The sequence below is a fragment of the Miscanthus floridulus genome, chromosome 8 (genome assembly GCF_019320115.1).
Source record: "Miscanthus floridulus cultivar M001 chromosome 8, ASM1932011v1, whole genome shotgun sequence".
Lineage (NCBI taxonomy): Eukaryota > Viridiplantae > Streptophyta > Magnoliopsida > Poales > Poaceae > Miscanthus > Miscanthus floridulus.
The window spans coordinates 189,147,965-189,168,461 of NC_089587.1; positions in this window are offsets into that span (position 1 = coordinate 189,147,965).

Consider the following 20,497-nt stretch of genomic DNA (forward strand, 5'->3'; position numbering starts at 1 on the left):
TAGCCACGCGGAAACAGGCCGGCCAGAGGCCCAGGCGGCAGTGACACCTGACCGGCCCAGGCGCAAGCAACGGGCGGCCCACAGACGCACGCGCGTAGGCCGGCCCAGCGCAGGCGCGGGGGGGCCCAGGCGTAGTGGCAACCAGCCAGCCCAGCGGGGCAGGCGGTGGCCCAACGCGGGGACAGGGCGCGCGGCGAGCAGGCCGACCCACAGGCGTGACTGATCGGCGGCCTCGACAGCAAGCAGCTGTGCGTGGCCCAGCGCGGGCGACACAAGCCGGCCCAGCGTGGCGCGCAGGCGGTCCAGGCAAGCTGGCCCATGCGTGTTTATGCAAAAACGACCCTGCGGTTCGATCTATTTTGCATTCTACTGCTCATGTGAGTCACGTACTTTGCACTAAGGACCCTATATCGTGTCTATTCGCATTAAAGTCCTACCTTTTTACGAGCAGAGCAGAGGAACGCGCGTCTGGCCTCACCGACGGCCGGTCCGGCAATGAAGAGCGCCACGTCGACAACGGAATGGATGGCTCCTAGCGCAGGTCCCTCCGCGACCCCAAGGCGGCCACGGCACGGCCAGAGGCGGTACTAGGTGTCCGGGCCACGCACCCCAGCGGCCGTAGAGTAGAGGAGCGCTGGGCGAGATCGATGCCGGCGGGAGGTGGCCACCGGCGTCTTTGGCCCCACCCGTACCTAACCTAGCCCAGCAACGGTGGCCTATGATGGTTCGGCCACGGCCACTAGTGGCGCCCAGTCCCTGTGCGTCGTGTAGCAGGTGGCGATAGCCAGCCAGCTCGGCGTGGCCAAGACCGGCTGATAGGGTGGCTAATCACCCGACCGGACAGCCAAGGCGGGCACGAGCGTCGAGCAGATGCACGCAAGGCGGCTGCGGTGGTGCAGAGATGGAGTGGGGAGGTGCTTCGTGGCTCGGGCGAGCATGCGCATGGGAGAGAGCCGCTGGACACGAGCGCGCTTGGCCATGGCTTTGGACCAAGGCAGAGGGGGAAGGAGAGGGGACGCCGGTGCAGGATGTGCGGGGTGCTCACGAAGGACAGCAGGGGCACTGTGGCTCGGCTGGTTGCGAGCGCCAGCGCATGGGATGGCAGCGGCTTGGGGCGGACCGAGGAAGGGGCAGCTGTGCTGCTATGGGTGGAAGGAAAACAGTGGTGCATCTAGGACACGATGGCTGCGGTCCGGCCAGCGCTGCGACACGACGCGCCGAGGGCAGCAGGTCCGTGTGGAGCCAAGGAGGCGCGCGCTCGTGAGGGGAAAAGGGAGGGGTGACGGTGAGCAGCCTGGCCAGCAGTGGACCACGGGGAGATGCATGGACTGGTGGAGCTCTGGGCATGGGCAACTGCGGGCACGACGGCTGGCGAGGCCAGCAGGAGGTGGAGCTCACAGCAGACGGGGACGCAGCGTAGGGCAGCAGGGAGACAGAGGGGGGCGCACGCGAGCTCGGGCGCTTGCGCTATGGTCAGGCGACTATGGTCGGAAGGCAGGAGAAAGGGGGGAGGAGAGGGATAGGTCCGTACGAGGCAACAGCGGCAGCAGGCCATGGCTTGGAAAAACAATTAGAGACAGAGACAGACAGAGCAGAGAAGGACGGGGAGGATTTGGCCTGGCCCAAGGTGGCCGGCAAAGCATGTCGGTTGGCATAGATAGCTCCAAAGAGGTGTGCCTGCACGCGGTCAACTGCAACAGCGACGCGGCCAACAACGCAACAACATCGAGAACAAATGAGGTAGACGGGTCAAGTAGCAAGGATGAGTTCCAGTACGTTACGAAGGGACTTCGGGATATTTTTGAGATAACCCCGCCACGTCAAACCAACCTAGAACTACACCAAGCCAAGGTACTCATCGGGAATCATCAAGCTATACAAAAACATGGATAATTTGTTTTATCATTATATGTGGGTTAAAAACTTTAAAACCCGAGAGCTTGGTTAAATAATTTCTTTTAGGCCCTAATCAAGGTGCTAAGCGAGATTGTAACACCAGGGGTGTTACAGCAGAGTTCGGTCACTTCGCTGTTCAGCATCCGGTCAGCACTGACCAGACATGTCCAATCAGGATTATCCCCCTTTGGAACCTCTCTGGAGTTGACCGAACACTGGCACCCAGCGTCTGGTTACTTTTCACTCAGCGTCTGGTTGTAACCAGATGGCTCTAGTTGATCAAATAAACTAACCGAACTCATCCTTCAGTATCCGGTCACAATCAGACCAGCGTCCGGTCAGTTATTTGACCCTCCATTCACTTCCAACTCGAAATCATATGTGAATGAAGTTTGCTCCAATTGATCTTAGGACTACTCCGGAGCTACCTAGTGCTAGATTTGACAAGTGTACACCACACCTAACTCACTAGACTCACCTAGGTCAAGCTACTAGTCCATACCCCCCTTAATAGTACGGCCAAAAGAAAAACAAAGTCCTAAACTACTCTAAGTGTCTCTTCAACACCAAACGACACTTAGAACTAGTCCATCCTTAACCTTGTTGTCCATCCTTTGAAAACCTAAACGATTTCCATCGTAGGGGCATGACAACCATGATTGCCCAATCAATTGCCATTACTATGACCTAACTTAAATTGCCTCTGCAAAAACACATGTTAGTCATAGTAATCTCGTATTGTCATTAATCATCGAAACCCAACTAGGGGCCTAGATGCTTTCAATCTCCCCTTTTTTGGTGATTGATGACAATACAACCTCGAGTATGTAAAAAAGATGAGGTTTTCAACATGCTTGATTTATATAAGCTTTTGACAATAAGAGCAAAGGATTTAGACATGCTTATATGACCCAAGCCAACATGGTGTACTCAATGGATATGAAATAAGCATGAGTACAAGAAATAAAGCTCATTTGAATCGGAGTAAAACATGGAAGCAAGGCAAATGAGCATAACCAAGTGACATGACATATATATAAATCAAAGTAGAGAGCACATATGTCACATAAGTATCACAATCACACGTATGTAGTTCAATGCATGAAAGTAAACGTGAATGCATAATGTATCACACATAAAGAGCCAAAAGAAATAAGCAATATGCTCCCCCTAGATATAATGCTCCCCTAGATCTAACATATTCGATCCCTCTCCCCCTTTGGCGTCAAGCACCAAAACCTAAGGGTTGGACGGTGGGGCAGGAGCAGACAAGTCAGGCACTGAGGTGCGGTGAGAAATCTAGAACTATGCAGCATTATCCTCTGACCCTGAGCTCTGAGTGGACTAACCCTCTGTTGCTGGAAGTGAAGCTAAAGTGGTCTGGGTCTGCTCTGGGACTGGCACGGCCTGTGACTCTAGGGGTATCACTATAGGTGGTGGCTCTGATGATGCAACAGATGATGGGAGCATCTCTATAGTCCTAGTAATTTGAGCAACTGTGGTAGGTATAGGGACTCACAACTCTAGCAGTGTAGGCTACCTTGTAAGCTCACTAAATGTTGCACCAAGACTACTAGATACTAGGGTGTCAGTCACTAGCACTGAGGAGCTCTAAGGCAGAGTGAAGCCTATAACAATGGGAGTGAAGTGAGGACCCTAGGCTGTCACTGGCGAAGCAAACCACTAGGACACCTGCTCTATAGGTGAAGCAAACTGAGTAGCTGGTTGTCCCTAACTCTAAAGCCCACCAGGCTATACAGCTGGAGTCACTAAAGTGGAGGTATGCTAGCCTATCTGAGGGGTAGTCTATGGAGGAGCGGCCCCAATAGCAGAGAAAAATGTCACATGAACCCAAGTAACTACTGCTGCATCATGAGCTGCTACTACTGCATGGCCTGCTACTACCTCTGGAACTTGTCCTATCGAGTCTAAACCTATGCAAGTGCAGCTGCTATCTCCTTTGTTTGGCATGCCTGGTCCTACCTCATCCGCTCAAGCACTACAAGAAGAGCTGGATCTGTCTGCGGTGGTTGTGGAGCAGAGCTAGAGCCACTGGCCTCTCTATCATGTGGTCGAGGAGACATCTAAGGAGTAGGCTGATAATCATTATCTGAGCAGTCACTAGGGTCGCTCTCGACCACACCCTCCTGCTGAGCATCTAGCTGCTCCTCCTCTATCGCTATAATGCCCCTGATGATCTCATCATGTTGGGCTGCTGTCTCTAAGACCTCTAGGCATCGACTCAGCTAGCAAGGAGTCCTCGCACTACTATGGTGGAGCATCTGAGTCATGTTATATGGAGGGAACTCTGTAGTAGCACCTATGTACTCAGCCATCATCTCAGGGGACTTCTGAGTAACTGCCTTTCTAATTAAGAAGGTAATCCAGTAAGCATAAGGCAGCTGTCGGTGACCTCTGAAACCCTCAACAAGTGTGTCCTCCATCTCTGAAAGAATGACATCCCAAATATCAAATACAGTCTGTTGCACCAGAGAGTTCACTAACCACAACTAGATGCGAGTCAATCCCTCGTGGTAACCCATCCTCGAGAGCAGAGTCCTCCTCATGATAGCATCAAGAAGCCAAGCTATAGGAGTAAGGTCCCATGGTGTTCTACTCGACTCCTTGCCGAATGGCTCTATGAAGCATGGTCAGATCAGATCTGCGGGTGGCACAAGTTTGCCATGAGGGCATCTAGGAGGCTCTGTCTGACCATAGCAAACCTCATGAAGGCGAATGGGTGACTCTAGAATCCTAAGAATCTCTCTAACCCTCAAGCTCTACAACCTGTAGTCATAGCCTCTGAATGCAAAGTGTATGAATCTATGCCTCAGGTCAATCCAAAGTGAAGAGTAGAACTCACAGACCTATGATGGAACATAGCAGCCAATCCGTCCAAGAAGGTCTGTCAACCCTAGCAGATAAGATAGATGGGGATGAATCTGCTCGCCTGCTGCTACAACAAGCAACTCAATAGAGCAAACTCTCTGAGATCTAAATACAACTCCACTATTCAGATAAGCATTATAGAAGTCCTCCTACAGTGGTGTATAGAAGTGCTCTGAAGCATGCTCATCCCACCTCAGCAGAAACCAGTCCTCAAACTGCACAAAATGGAGCTACTACACCTGATTGGCTATGGCTGCCCTCAGGTCAAGGTGAGTCACCAGAGGCGGACCCTATGGTCTAGGAGGTGGATGAGAACCCCTTCTCTATGTCTCAGGCCTCGGTGACACCTGAGTATGTGTACAACCAGAGCGTCGAAGCTGTGGCTACGCTACCTACTCTATCTACTCAGTTTGCTCTGCCTACAAAGTATCCTCTGACTGCTCTGCTAGCTGTGTCTGCTACTCAATGGTCTCCTCCTAAGGCTGGCTCTCCTATAAAGCAACACGCCATCCTCCAAGCATGATAGTCCCAGCTGGACTACCATGAAGACTCTCAACCCTCTCAACAATGGCCCTCTGAGCTGGTGATAGCTGATCTGCAATACGGACACCACTCCTAGCTCCACCTCTCTCTGCTCACTCAGCGGCGGCTACCATTGCTACTGCTCTCTCAGCCTCCACATCGACGAGCTTCTGCATCTTCGTCGTAGTCTTCTTGGCCTTACCTTTCTCCTAAGCAAACAGGTGAGGCGGAGGCCTTGGATCCTCATCACTGGGACCACCTCCGGCATTCTTGACTCATGCCATTGCTGGAGCTAAAGAGAACTACTACCATGGACAAGAATCAACTATCAATAGTCACTCGCGAGGCTTGGCCTCAATTCATGCTCATGGGCTTGGCCTAGAGTTCACTGACAACTACAAAGACAACCACAAAAGCATTGACTCACTGCATGATAGAATAGATAGGATATATAAATAATCACAATATATATATCTAGAGATGTGAAACCCTAAGAAGCAAGCAGTAGATACGAAATTGAAAGCGATGGCTTGCTACCTGATGAAATCAGACAACCTAGCGATGAATCAGCAGATGAAAGAACTATGGGGTACCATCAAAATCGACAAAGGCTAGGGTTAGGGTTTGGCGAGGTAGTGCGGTGGCCAAGAAGACATGGTGGCTAGGGCAATCGGTGGCACAGGCGAAGCTCGACAATGGATGGCCCTGGTGGTGGCGCTGGTGCACGCACGATGAGGCAGTTGCGAGGGAGACACAGGCGGCGACGTTGATGTGCTGCGAGCGCGTCGGAGCAGTGTGGCGCAGGTGAGCGTGGTGGCGCTGCTACTATACGAGCATGGTGGCGTGACTGCGGGGCGCGGTGGTGGTGGCATGGTTAGGGCACGGGAGCGCGACGGCAGAGACAGAGCAGGCGCGGCGGCAATAGAGAAGGCGTGGAGCAGGCATGGCTAAGGCTCAGGTGAAGTCGGCACGGGTTCGGGTGATGCAAGGTCAAAGCGGTGTACGAAGATTAGGTATATATGGTGCCCCCATGATGGATAAGAAAAGGAAAGGAGTATTAGATCCACATGACTTCTACTAACCGGACGCACCAGTGGCAATGACCGGATGCTGCCACCCAGAGTCCGGTCGATAATAGAGAGGTCTAAAACCTCTCAAGTCATGACCGGACGCATCCGGTTACTCCTAATCGGACACAGCCAGAGTCCGGTTGGTCCTGTGTTTGTCTTCTTCGCCTAACCAGACGCAGGGACATCATCTGACCGGACGTAGGATAAGTATTGTTTTAGTGTTCGGTCACTCCTGTGCAGCAACGGTTCACCTCTTGTGAACGGACCAGACGCTGGAAGCAGAGTTCGGTCCAGCGTTCGGTTGCCCTTTTTAACGAATCTTCAGTGTTCCTTAGCACTGCCTGTTCCCAATCAAGTCCCAACTTCAATAAGACTCAAATAAACACCAATTAGGACTGATGTGAGTGACCTCTCTCAAATCCTCAAAAATTTTCAAAATATTTTGCCTTAGGCTATAATTCTTTTTAAGAAAATAGGCAATAAAAGGGTAATCGAAAGAAAACGACAAAGCAACACACATGCATATGCAATGCAATACTTGAAAGTAATTCTAGTTGCTTGTCAAGTTTGATCCAAGGTTAAGCTTCTTCACACACTTTTTGGTGGTTATCTTAACCATGTTAGACAAGCCCTAAATGCATTATCAAAAAATAAACATATTGTATATTATAATGCAATGTAAGGGACAACACAAGCTCGTTTTCTAGAGAAGTTACTAAAATCAAGCACATTGAGCTCATTCCTCAACCAACAAAATGTCGCCTCATCTAGTGGTTTAATGAAGATATCCACTAATTGATCCTCAGTCCTTATACCTTCTAGTGATATATCATTTTTAGCAACATGATCTCTAAGAAAGTTATGGCGGATATCTATGTGCTTGGTGCGAGAGTATTGAACCAGATTATTAGCAAGCTTTATCACACTCTCATTGTCACACAAAAGAGGTACCTTTTCTAGAACTACACCATAGTCTAGCAAAGTTTGCTTCATGTAAAGTATTTGTGCACAACAAGCACCCACGGCAATATATTCCGCTTCGGCGGTGGACAAATCCACACTATTTTGCTTCTTGGAGGACCAAGACACTAGTGATCTACCAAGCAAATAGCACCCTTCTAGATGTGTTTTTATTAATTTTGCAACCGGCATAATCTAAATCGGAATAGCCAACTAGTTGAAATCTAGCTCCTTTAGGATACCAAAGACCAATGCTTGGTGTGTGCTTAAGGTACCTAAGGATTCTTTTAACGGCAACCAAATGAGCTTCCTTAGGATTAGCTTGAAATCTAACACACATACACACACTAAACATGATGTCGGGCCTAGATGAGGTCAAGTATAATAAGCTACCAATCATAGAGCGGTAGAGAGTATGATCAATTATTTTACCTCCCTCATCTAGGTCGAGATGTCCATTAGATGGCATTGGTGTCTTGATTGGCTTACATTCATCCATATTGAACCTCTTGAGAAGATCATTGGTATATTTCTCTTGAGAGATAAAAATCCCTTCTCTCATTTGCTTGACTTGAAAACCAAAGAAGAATGTAAGCTCTCCGATCATTGACATCTCGAAATCCTTTGACATCAATTCACCAAACTCTTTGTAATAATCTTCATTTGATGATCCAAAGATGATATCATCAACATATACTTGACAAATGAAGATTTCTCCATCAAGCTTCTTGGTGAATAATGTGGTGTCGACCTTCCCAATGGTGAAGCCCTTCTCAAAGAGGAAATCCCAAAGGCGTTCATACCAAGCTCTTGGGGCTTGCTTAAGCCCATATAGCACCTTGGACAACCTATAAACATGATTAGGATATCTAGGGTCTTTAAACTCAGGAGGTTGATCAACATAAACTAGTTCATTTAAGAAGCCATTTAAAAAGGCACTTTTAATATCCATTTGATATAATCTCATTTCATGATGCGATGCATATGCAAGGAGGGTACGAATGGCTTCAAGTCTTGCAACTGGTGCAAAGGTCTCTCCAAAATCCAACCCTTCAACTTGAGAGAACCCCATTGCAACTAGTCTTGCCTTGTTTCTCACTACAACGCCTTGATCATCTTGCTTATTGTGGAACACCCACTTTGTTCCAATGACTCTTGCACCTTGTGGTCGCTCTTTAAGAGTCCAAACTTCATTGCGAGTGAAGTTGTTCAACTCTTCATGCATGGCATTTATCCAATCCAAATCTTGAAGAGCTTCTTCTACATTCTTAGGTTCAATACAAGAGACAAAAGAGTGATGTTCAATAAATGAAGCAAGTTTTTGAGAGTGAGTCATTACACCCTTTGAAGGACTCCCTATGATGAGATCTTGTGGATGAGCTTGTAATAGAGTTGAATTTCTTCTATCAACCACTTGAGGGGGAGGTTGTGGAGCATCAACATCTTGAGCTTGTGCCACCATTTGATCATGAGAGACATGAGTATCTTTATTTTCTACTCTTCCATCTTTATCACCATCATGTGGCACATTTGATGAAGGAGGTGGATCAATCACTTGTACATCATCTTCATCATCTTTAGGCTTGATGTCTTCAACCGGAATGTTCTTCATAGCCTCCCTCAATGGTTCATCACCTACATCATCAAGATTCTCATGTGCTCCTTAGGAGCTGTTAGATTCATCAAATTCCACATCATATGTTTCTTCAACCAAGCCGGTGGTATGATTAAATACTCAATATGCTTTGGACTTTGATGAGTAACCAACAAGAAAGCCAATATCACAACGTCTTTAAAACTTCCCTAGGTATTGCCACTTCTTGTAGATGTAGTATTTGCAACCAAAAACCAGGAAGAATGAGACGTCTAACTTCTTCCTATTGAGCAACTCATAAGGTGTCTTGCCGAGAAACTTTTGAAGGAATAGGCGGTTGGATGTATAACATGCGGTATTGATAGCTTCTACCCATAGAGCTTCAGGTGTATTGTACTCATCAAGCATTGTTCTTGCAAGTGTGATAAGTGTCTGGTTCTTTCTCTCTACTACATCATTTTGTTGAGGAGTGTATGTTGCGGAGACCTCATGCTTGATTCCAACTTCATCACAATAAGCTTCAATGTTTGTGTTGTCAAACTCTTTTCCATTATCACTCCTTATCTTCTTGAGCTTCACTTCAAACTCATTTTGTGCTCTCTTGGCAAACTTCTTGAAACATGATGCAACTTTGGTCTTGTCATGAAGGAAGAATACCCATGTACATCTAGAGTAGTCATCAACAATCACAAGACAATAGAGATTTCCTCCCAAGGTCTTGTAGGTTGTTGGTCCAAATATATCCATGTAAAGGAGCTCTAGCACTCTTGTTGTTGACATGTAAGCTTTTGTAGGATGAGTGTTTGCAACTTGCTTGCCGGCTTGACATGCACTACAAAGCTTGTCCTTCTTAAATTTCACATCCTTCAATCCTCTCACCAATTCATTCTTCATAAGATTCTTGAGTGAGCTCATTCCAACATGAGCAAGTCTTATATGCTATAGCCACCCAAGTGATGTTTTAGTGAATAGGCATGTCTTCAAGTTAGCATCTTCGGAGGTGAAATCCACTAGATATAGGTTGTTGTATCTAAATCCCTTGAATATAACTTGATCATCATCTTTCTTAGATACAACCACTTCCTTCTCAGTGAACAAGCATTGAAAACCAAGATCACACAAATTGAACAACGAATAGCAAGTTGAAGCTTAATGAAGTGACATATAGCACATTTGAAATTGAATGATCATTTAATATTGCCACTTTGCCCAATCCTTGGACTTTGCCCTTTGAATTATCCCCAAATGTTATCCTTTCTTGTCCATCTACTTCTTCATCTAGTGAGGTGAACATACGAGGATCATTGGTCATATGTTGAGTGCAACCACTATCAATTACCCAATGACTTCCACCGGTCTTGTAGTTCACCTACACACAAGAGATCAAGCTTGTTTAGGGACCTAAATTTGTTGAGGGCCCTTGACTCTATCAACAAGTGACTTTGCAACCCAAATTTTCTTAGGCCTAATCTTATTGGGAGGTCCTAAGAACATGACTTTCATTTTTCCACTAGAGTCCTTTTGAAGCATGTAATGAGCATTGAAAGCAAAGGGTCTAGTATGCTTGGGCAAGTGTTGTGGTGGTAGAGTTCGACACTCATGGGCAAAGTGACTTTCTTGTCCACACTCAAAACACCTCTTTGGCTTTGGATTTAACTTATGTTGTTGTTGGTGTTGAGCTTGAGCCTTCTTGTCTTGATGTGCCAAGTACCCAATGCCACTTCTATCCATCTTCATTATGGTATTCATGAGTAGCTCACTTTAAAGATGTTGACCACTTGTAAACTTGCTCAAGTCGGCCTTGAGATGTTCTTTTCTAACTTGAGCTTCTTGTTCTCTTCTTTGAGTTCATCATGATTTTTTTCCATCTTTAGTCTCTTGTTCTCTTCTTTGAGCATCTCATTCTCAAGAACTAGATCACTATCATGGTCAAGGTTCTCTATCACGATGGTGTTGATGGTTGATAGCTTTACAAGATCTTTCTTGAGCTTCTCATTCTCATTCTTGATCTTGACATACTCATCATAGTTGTTGGACTCAACTACTTGCTTGCCTTTGCTACTAGAACCTTACTCAATGCTCTCAATAATCAAATCATCACATGATGTAGCTATATCAATCTTAACAACATGATTAGTAGCATCATGTGGCTCATTGGATAAAAATTCATGAGAGATAACAAGATTATCATGATTAACCTTGAGGTTGGTATACTCTTCTTTTTGCATATTGTAGCTAATAGTGAGCTCATTATGTATCCCCTCAAGTTTATCATGCTTTTATTTAAGCTCCCTTTTAGATGATTTAAGCTCCTTGAGTTTGGATGACATAATTTTGTTTTCTTCTCTAAGCTCAACACTAGCTTTTTCGTCTGTCACATTTATCTAAGAGTGAGTCATTCTCAAGTTCAAGCTTTTCATTCTTAGCTCTTGTCTTTCTAATGATCTTAGTGTATTGATTTAGCAATTTGACAAGATCATCATATGAAGGTGATTTAAATTCATCATCACTATCACTATCATCATTGCTAGCATGATCATCACCACTACTATCATCATTGCTTTGTACCTTTTGTTCACCCTTGGCCATAAGGCATAGGTGTGTAGAGGATGATGGCGGTGGTGTCGGTGAAGATAGTGAAGAGTCAATCACAATAGCGGCCATTTTCTCGTTCTCACTATCATCATCGGATGAGCAACTTGATGAATCAATATCTATGAGCCAATCACCGACGATGTATACCTTGTCATTCTTCTTCTTCTTGTGGAAATCCTTCTTCTTTCTTGGGCCTGGGGCATTGATGAGCTAGATAACTAAGTTCTCCACAATTATAGCAATCCATCTCAGAGATTGGCTTCCTTCTATTGCTAGTGAAGACCTTCTTCTTTTTGCTATCAAATTTGACACTGTTCTTGTTGAGCTTCTTAAGCATCTTAGCGGTTCTTCTCACCATGAGAGCAAGACTTGCATCATCAATTTCACCATCACTTGAGCTCTCATATTCAACTCTTGCTTTACCTTTATTCTCTTGGCTAGCCTTGAATGCTAAGTCTTTCTTCTTAGTGGAAGAAGAGCCATCTTGTGGTGTGATGTGCATATATATCTCATGTGCATTGATCTTTCCCAATATTTGAGTTGGTGTAGTGGTGGAAAGATCACCTTGATGAAGCACGGTCATAATATGCCCATATTTATCAGTGGGGAGGACACTCAAGATTTTTCTTACAGCATCGGAGGGTTGCATTTGTGTAAGTCCTAGCCCATTGACTTCTTCTACAAGAACATTCAAGCGTGAGTACATCTCATTAGCACTTTCTTTAGGAAGCATCTCAAATGAAATAAGCTTTTTCATAACTAGATGATAGCGTTCCTCATGCTCACTCTTTGTTCCCTCATGGAGCGCACAAATGTCCGATCATAGTGCATGGGCATCCTTGTGGTTCCGCACATGGTTAAACACATCTTTGCAAAGGCCTCTAAAGATGGTGTTTCTAGCCTTTGCATTCTATTTCTCATAATTGACTTCATCGCCTTGAAGGTGTGTAGGATCCTTAGGTTTTGGGAAACCTTGAGAGGCGGCTCTAAGAATTCCAATAAGGAAAATCATCTCCCTCTGTTGACACCATTTTTTTTTGCACGTGTCAAAATGATCAGAGTGGGCTAATCGGCAGAGGAAAGTTACTGTATACGCTGACAGCCGATGAAAATCAGCTTGTAAAGATGGTTGCCGATGAATGGTGGTGATTGATGGAAAGGTTGATTTAGACTCGGGCGTTGCCGATAAGGTTGGAGATGTTATTGTCGATGCCGATGAAGGAAGGCTTGAAGACTACTGCCGATGAAACAGGAAGTATGCCGATGGAAAGGAGGTCGGTGAGATTTCCATCGTAATTGAGGCGGATAGGGAAATAGATAGGAGTTGATTTCCTTTTCTATATTTGTTAGAGTATGATTCATGTAAGAGTCACGTGTTTCCTTAGATATGGACTTGGTGTCCTAGTTGTGTTTGGTTATGTCTCTTTGGATTAGGGTATAAATATAGAGTGAGGGGCAATGTAATAAAAAAAGAATCAATATCAAGACCCATTTTTACTCCTATTTGCATCTACTTACTTTTCGGCGACTTCGTCAATTTGCATATTTTTCCTTTTTACGAGTTCTCATTGATTCGGCGAGTTGCATAGCTTCAGTGCGACCTTCGGCGACTCTCGAGTTCCACGTGAGTACCTCTTGGCCGTGACTTCCAGACGTATTGCTGTTGTCAGGACCAAAGTGCTCGTATCTTCATCCTTGTCGATTAACAGGTCAAATCGACTGGCACGCTTTGGATATCGATTCGGGTATTAGCCCTTTGTGTTTGCAGATCCACTTTTGCATCAACACATCTTTTGGCACGCTCGGTGGGACCAATCAATCCGATCAATATGTTCAATTCCAAGATCGATTCAGGGAACATTATCGCGGTATCAGAAGAAGATCTTAAGGAAGAGCAGAGGCAGGCTATGGAAAAGGCTGTAGAAGAATACATGCAGCTTTGTCTGAAATCGTTTAGCCTGAACAAGAGTGGACAAGTCATCCAGAAGCAAGATTTGCCGTTGCCTCGGTAGGTTACCTTTGACTCCAATCCTGGTAAACTTCAAGAGATGGTTAATTCTACAGTAAATCATGCTTTGATTAATCATTCCAATGTGCTGTCCAATACTGTTCATAATGCTGTGGTTCGAACTCTCAAAGAAGGACAAGCATCACCGCATTACGTTGGGCCTACCTATCACCAACTAGAGCCAGCATCTGTCAAAACTCCATCGGCTCCCTCGGCCGTTGTGGGTACAGAAGTTACTTCTCCTCCAGTATTGGCAGGCTTACCTAATATTCAATCTACACCGATACGATCAGATCCGGTACTACCAGGAGGACGAGTTCAGCTTAATACAGATCTATCAGCATCAGCTATGTCAGGCCCTATGTCTCAGAATAGCCAGATTCCTGCTAATTGGTGGGGATATGATATGCCTCTAGAGTCATCTGCTTTCAGTCCTGGGTTACCTCAAGTGTTTGATGCAGTAGGAAAAGCTCCTATACCATCGGCTGTTTCACCGATGGCTTAAGTGCCTCAATATGCCACAGCAACTACTGTGCAACCAACTCCAGGAGGTTTCCAGATGCCTTTGGTTCAAACACCCAATTCAAGTCCATTGGCAAGCTTACTGTCGATGCAGCAGAAAGCCCCTGCTATGAGTCAAACTGGGGTTTAGTTCATGCCTCAAGCTGGCTATAATTATCCAACAATGTCAGCAAATTACCAGCCATCGGTAAGTTTTGTACCGATGAGTTCTAATAATGGTTGGTCAGGACAGTTACCTGTTCAACATACAGTTTAGCAAAATCAGCAGGTTGCAGGGATTCAACAAGGTCATATGCAAGCTAGTTTCCAGAATCAAGCATCGGTAGCTCAGCCGATGAATCCTTTCCAATAGGTTAATGGACCACAAGTAATGGCAAATATGCCGATTGCTGGAGATCGTGGGCCACAAAGATATGTGGAGGGATATCAGTAGGTACCTCCCGTAGAAATTTAGCCAGTTCGTCAGCAGGAGGCTGATGCTTTTTGGGCTAATAAGATAGCAGAAATTATGAAGGATCAGTTTGGGATAAAGCCCAAGGTCAATACTTATTCTTATCGGACTCCATACCCTCCTGCATATGACTTAATTCCTCTCCCAAATCGGTACAAGGTACCAGATTTCACTAAATTCTCTAGGCAAGATGATACGTCAATAATGGAACACGTCAATCGCTTCATTATTCAATATGGAGAGGCAACTAGCAGAGATGAATTAAGAGTTCGATTATTTTCATCATCTTTGTCTGGATCGGCATTTACATGGTTCATTTCATTACCACCAAATTCTATTATTACTTGGGTTGATCTAGAAAAACAATTTCATAAGTATTTCTTTGCTGGAATCCATGAAAAGAAGCTTACCGATTTAGTGAAATTGAAACAGTGTAATGATGAATCGGTAGAAAGCTTTATGCAAAGGCTACGAGACGTAAAAAATAAGTGCTACAGTCTGGTGCTGGATGATCGGCAGCTTGCCGATCTAGCTTTCTAAGGGTTATTGCCACATCTTAAAGAAAGATATGCTTCTTAGGAGTTTGAAAGCCTCAGTCATCTTGTGCAAAGGATCTCTAATCAAGATACTAGGGTTTTTGAGCCTAAAAAGAATTAGAGTAAAAAAGTATCATTTGTTGAAGAAGTGGGAGATTCTGATTCTGATGAAGAACCAGTTATCGGCTTAGCTGAGTGGGTTAAGAATAAAAAGCCGATATCTTATCCCTTTGGTCAGAAAGAACCAGAAAAGTTTACCTTTGATATCACCAAAGCCGACGAGATATTCGATCTTCTGCTTCAAGAGGGTCAAATTAAGCTGTCACCTAATCATGTGATCCCATCGGCAGAAAAGTTGAAGAAGATCTTGTACTGCAAATGGCATAATGCAACTTCACATAGTACAAATGAGTGCAAGGTGTTCAGACAATAGTTACAATCGGCTATTGAATCTAGGAGAATTAAGTTTGGTACTTCCAAGGCCCAGAAGTCGATGAAAATTGATCAACACCCTTTTCCAGCAAATATGTTGGAGGCCAAAGGGAAGACCAAGGTATTGACGTCTGAAGCTGCTGAGAAAAATGCATCAGTGGATCCCCAACATCGGATAACTACCGATGATGCAAAAAGTAAGGGTTTGCTGGGAGAAAGCAGTAGTTCCAAAAACCCTCCTTGACCTGGCATTGTGATTACCCATCGAAGGCAGCAGGAGGATTGGCATCAGCGTAAGGACCGATATCGACAACAGCAAGAAGAGAGACGTCGGGAAGAATGGTATCGGCATAAAAATCATTGGAGGTGCCCGTTTTTCATCCATTGTTGGGAAGAAGGTATTAAATTGCCAACTGTTGAAAATTGCCCTGAGTGCAATGGTTATTATGGGGTCAATCGGTCAGAAAGGAGGTTTCAACCTGGCAATCAGGGTTTATTTATCAATGAGCCGATCAGAGGTAGAGCATCAGTGCATGATCGGTTGGGGGGGCAGACTTAGTGTACATGAAAGGCTTGGTAAACGCGTTGGTTATTTTCAGGAATCAAGAGGAGCTTGAGGAGATGGCAAACGCAAGAGTTCCCGATGAAGAAATATTCTACAGGGACCCTAATATACGCCGTGTAGAATCAACTGGGACCTGTTATCAGCCGGTTTGGAAGACCAAGTTTCCTCGATGGTGCCCGGAGGGTCTGACAAAGACACAAAAAAGAAGGATGCAATGTGAGCATCAGGAGGATTTATACCGAGAGGAAAATTCCTCCAATGAGAGGTCCGGTCATCAGCAGTGGCAAGTAAAACACAAAAATAAAGGTCCATCGGCGGATGTTAATATGGTATTCATGTTGCCGATGGAGTTTTTGGCACTATCTGATAATGAGGAAGAAGTTGTTCTCTCTGATCAAGTAGCTCAGTTGACACTAGATCCAATGATGGCTGTTTTTGAGAAACCTGCTGATGACGAGAGACAGCATCTTAAGGCTTTGTTTGTGAAAGGCAGAGTTGATGGGCAGCCTGTATCTAAGATACTTATCGACGGAGGGGCTACAATTAATATTATGCCTTATGTGATGTATCGGAAACTTGGTAAGGGAGATCAAGACTTGACCAAAACCAATATGATGCTGAAGGATTTTGAAGGCAATGTGTCACCGGCTAAAGGGGCAGTATGTGTTGAATTGACCATCGGTAGCAAAACCTTGTCGACGACGTTCTTTGTTATTAATGGCAAGGGTGCATATAATCTGCTTCTAGGGAGGGATTGGATTCATGCTAATTGTTGTGTTCCTTCTACAATGCATCAATGCCTCGTATAGTGGATTGGGGATAAGATTGAGGTTGTTCCTGGTGATTCTTCTTATATCATCGCATCGGCAGAATCAGATACTTATGAGCGAACTAAATGCATATCAGGAGAAGTTTGGGAAAAAGAATTCCTTAGAGTGGCTGATTATGAAATTCCATCGATCCAAGCAGTCGGTTCTGAAGAAGAGTTTTAATGGATAGGTTTGCTGATGATGGAAAATTAGGTCAAGGGTTCACATCGGCAGATGATTTAGTAGAAGTAGATGTTGGTGATGGCGATAGGCCAAGACCTACTTTTATTAGTGTTAAGTTAGATTCCAAGTGTAAGTAGCAAATAACTGATTTGTTAAAAGAGTATAAAGATTGTTTTGCTTGGGATTATACTGAGATGCCTGCATTAGACCGATCGATAGTTGAACATCGGTTACCTATTAAATCTGGATTTCGGCCACATCAGCAGACAGCGCGCTGATGCAACCCTAATATACTTCCTGACATTAAGGCCGAAATAACTAAATTAATTGAGGCAAAGTTTATTCGGCAGTGTCGATATGCAGAATGGATCTCTAATGTGGTTCCTGTTTATAAGAAAAATGGAAAACTTCGTATATGTATTGATTTCAGGAATCTTAACAAAGCCACACCGATGGATGGCTATCCAATACCGATTGCTGATTTGTTGATTGATGCTGCAGCCGGACATCAAATTATCAGCTTCATGGATGGTAATGCAGGTTACAATCAAATATTCATGGCTGAAGAAGATATTCCCAAGACTGCTTTCAGATGTCCAGGTCATGTAGGGTTGTTTGAGTGGGTAGTCATGACGTTTGGTTTGAAAAATGCCAGCGCTACTTATCAAAGAGCTATGAACTTTATTTTTCATGAATACATCGGCACATTAGGGGAGATCTACATTGATGATGTAGTGATTAAGTCTGGAGATATCACAAAACATCTAGCCGATTTACGAAAGATACTAGAGTGCACAAGGAAGCATGGATTGAAGATGAATCCTAATAAATGTGCATTTGGTGTATCGACAGGTCAATTTTTGGGTTTTATGGTGCATCAGCGGGGCATCAAAATTAGTAGGAAGTCTATTGATGCCATTAACAAGGTGGTTGCTCCTGACAATAAAACTGAATTGCAATCTTTGATCGGTAAGATTAATTTCATTAGAAGATTCATATCTAATCTGTCGGGAAGGATCAAGGCTTTCAGTCCATTACTTAAATTGAAGGCCGATCAGGAATTTGTATGGGGAGCTGAATAGCAGTTAGCCCTAGATGAAATTAAGAAATATTTAACAAATCCTCCAGTGCTAGTTCCACCTCAACACGGGAAGCCTTTCAGGTTGTATTTGTCAACTGATGATACCGTTATCGGTTCAGCTCTTATTCAAGAATTTGAAGGGAAAGAACGTGTTATTTATTATTTGAGCAGAAGATTAGTGGATGCTGAGACAAGGTATTTGGCCATCGAAAAATTATGTCTGTGTTTATACTTTTCTTGTGTCAAATTAAGACATTATTTGTTATCTGCCGAATGTACGGTCATATGCAAAGATGACATAGTCAAGTATATGCTGTCAATGCCGATATTAAGTGGTAGAATCGGCAAGTGGATTTTAGCATTATCAGAATTTGAACTACGTTACGAATCGATGAAGGCAGTTAAGGGGCAGGTTATGGCTGATTTTGTCACTCAGCATTGTAATACAGTGGACTCTCTGGAGGTTGCTCCTTGGACACTTTTCTTCGATGGGTCCACATGTGGTAAAGGAGCAGGTATCAGCATTGTGTTGATTTCACCTCAAGGAAGGAAGTATGAGTTTTCATTGCCGATTGTTGCTACGTTGACAAACAATCAGGCTGAATACCAAGCCTTGATGAAAGGGTTAGAATTGCTGAAGGAGATACGTGCCGATGCTGTTGAAATCTTTGGTGATTCTATGCTAGTTATAAATCAATTGGCTAGGATTTATGAATGCCGAAGTGAAGTTTTAATTTTGTATTATGAAAGATGTTTGCAATTGTTGAAAGGGTTTAGAGATTTTCGTCTTGAACATATTTCTCGACTGCATAATGAAGAGGCTAATCGACTAGCTCAGCACGCTTCAGGGTATCAGCCTATTCAGGAAGTGCTAACATCGGTGGTCGATACCGATGACTGGAGAAAGGAGATTGTCGATTATTTAAAGGATCCATATAAAAAGGTTGAAAGATGTATAAGGTTCCAAGCTACCAAGTATGTGCTCCTCGATGATGAATTATATTATCGAACTATAGATGGAGTTTTACTCAGATGTGTTAGCAGTGATGAATCGAAAAACTTGATGGGTGAAATTCATGAAGGAGTGTGTGGAGCGCATCAATCGGCTTTCAAGATGAAGTGGATGATCAGAAGGAATGGATACTATTGGCCAACTATTCTTGAAGATTGTTTTAAGTATTTTAAAGGATGTCAGGGGTGTCAAAAGTTTGGTAATGTTCAAAGAGCGCCTGCATCGGCTATGAACCCTATAATTAAACCTTGGCCGTTCCGGGGATAGGCTATCGATCTCATCGGTCAGATTTATTCGCCATCGAGCAAAGGACATAAATTTATTTTGGTTGTGACTGATTATTTCACAAAATGGGTTGAGGCAATTCCTTTTAAAAAGGTGACATCGGCTAATATGATCGATTTTGTGAAAGAGCATATTGTTTACCGATTTGGTATTCCTCAAACTATCACTACCGATCAGGGTACTATGTTTACATCGGGAGAATTTGATGAGTTTGTTGTAGGTATGGGAATTAAAGTTTTAAATTCTTCTCCATATTATGCTCAAGCTAATGGTCAGGCTGAGGCTTCTAACAAAGGGATCATCAAACTCATTAAGCGCAAAATTAAAGAAAATCCTAAGAGATGGCATACAGTATTAAATGAAGCCTTGTGGTCATATCGGATGTCATGTCATGGTGCAACCAAAGTGATGCCTTATCAGTTAGTATATGGACACAATGCAGTATTACCTTAGGAAATTAAAATTGGCTCTAGGCGAATACGTTATCAAAATCAGCTGACTGCCGATGATTATGATACTCTTATGAAGGATAAGTTGGAAGATGTGGCGGGTCATCGGTTAAGGGCTTTAGTTAGCATCGAAGAAAATAAGAAAAGAGTAGCCAGATGGTATGACAAGAAGGTGAAGGTAAAGGAGTTTACCGATGGAGATCTGGTCTGGAAATTGATTTTACCGATTAGGACTAAAAGTTCAAAGTTTGGAAAGTGGTCTCCTAATTGGGAAGGTCCATATCGGATAAATCAGTCTATTCCTGGTAACGCATATATTCTAGAAACCCTCAAAGGGGTCGTGTTTCCCAGAGCATTAAATGGAAAATATTTAAAGAAATATTACCCTAGTATCTGGATGGATGCATAAAAGTATAAGTGCCGATAACAGTCCTATCGGCTAGAACTATACAAGGATGTCAATGTCTCATAAAGTGCCGATGCAATAGACAAGATTTACAAGTTTAATAGGGATTGGATAGCCAATATCGCATGCAGGCGAATCTGATCGGCTTCCTTCATTTCTTTGATGTCTTCATCGGCAGCACCCTCCACAGGCTTGAGTTTTTTCTTCATGGCCAAGGCTTTACGAGCCTGGA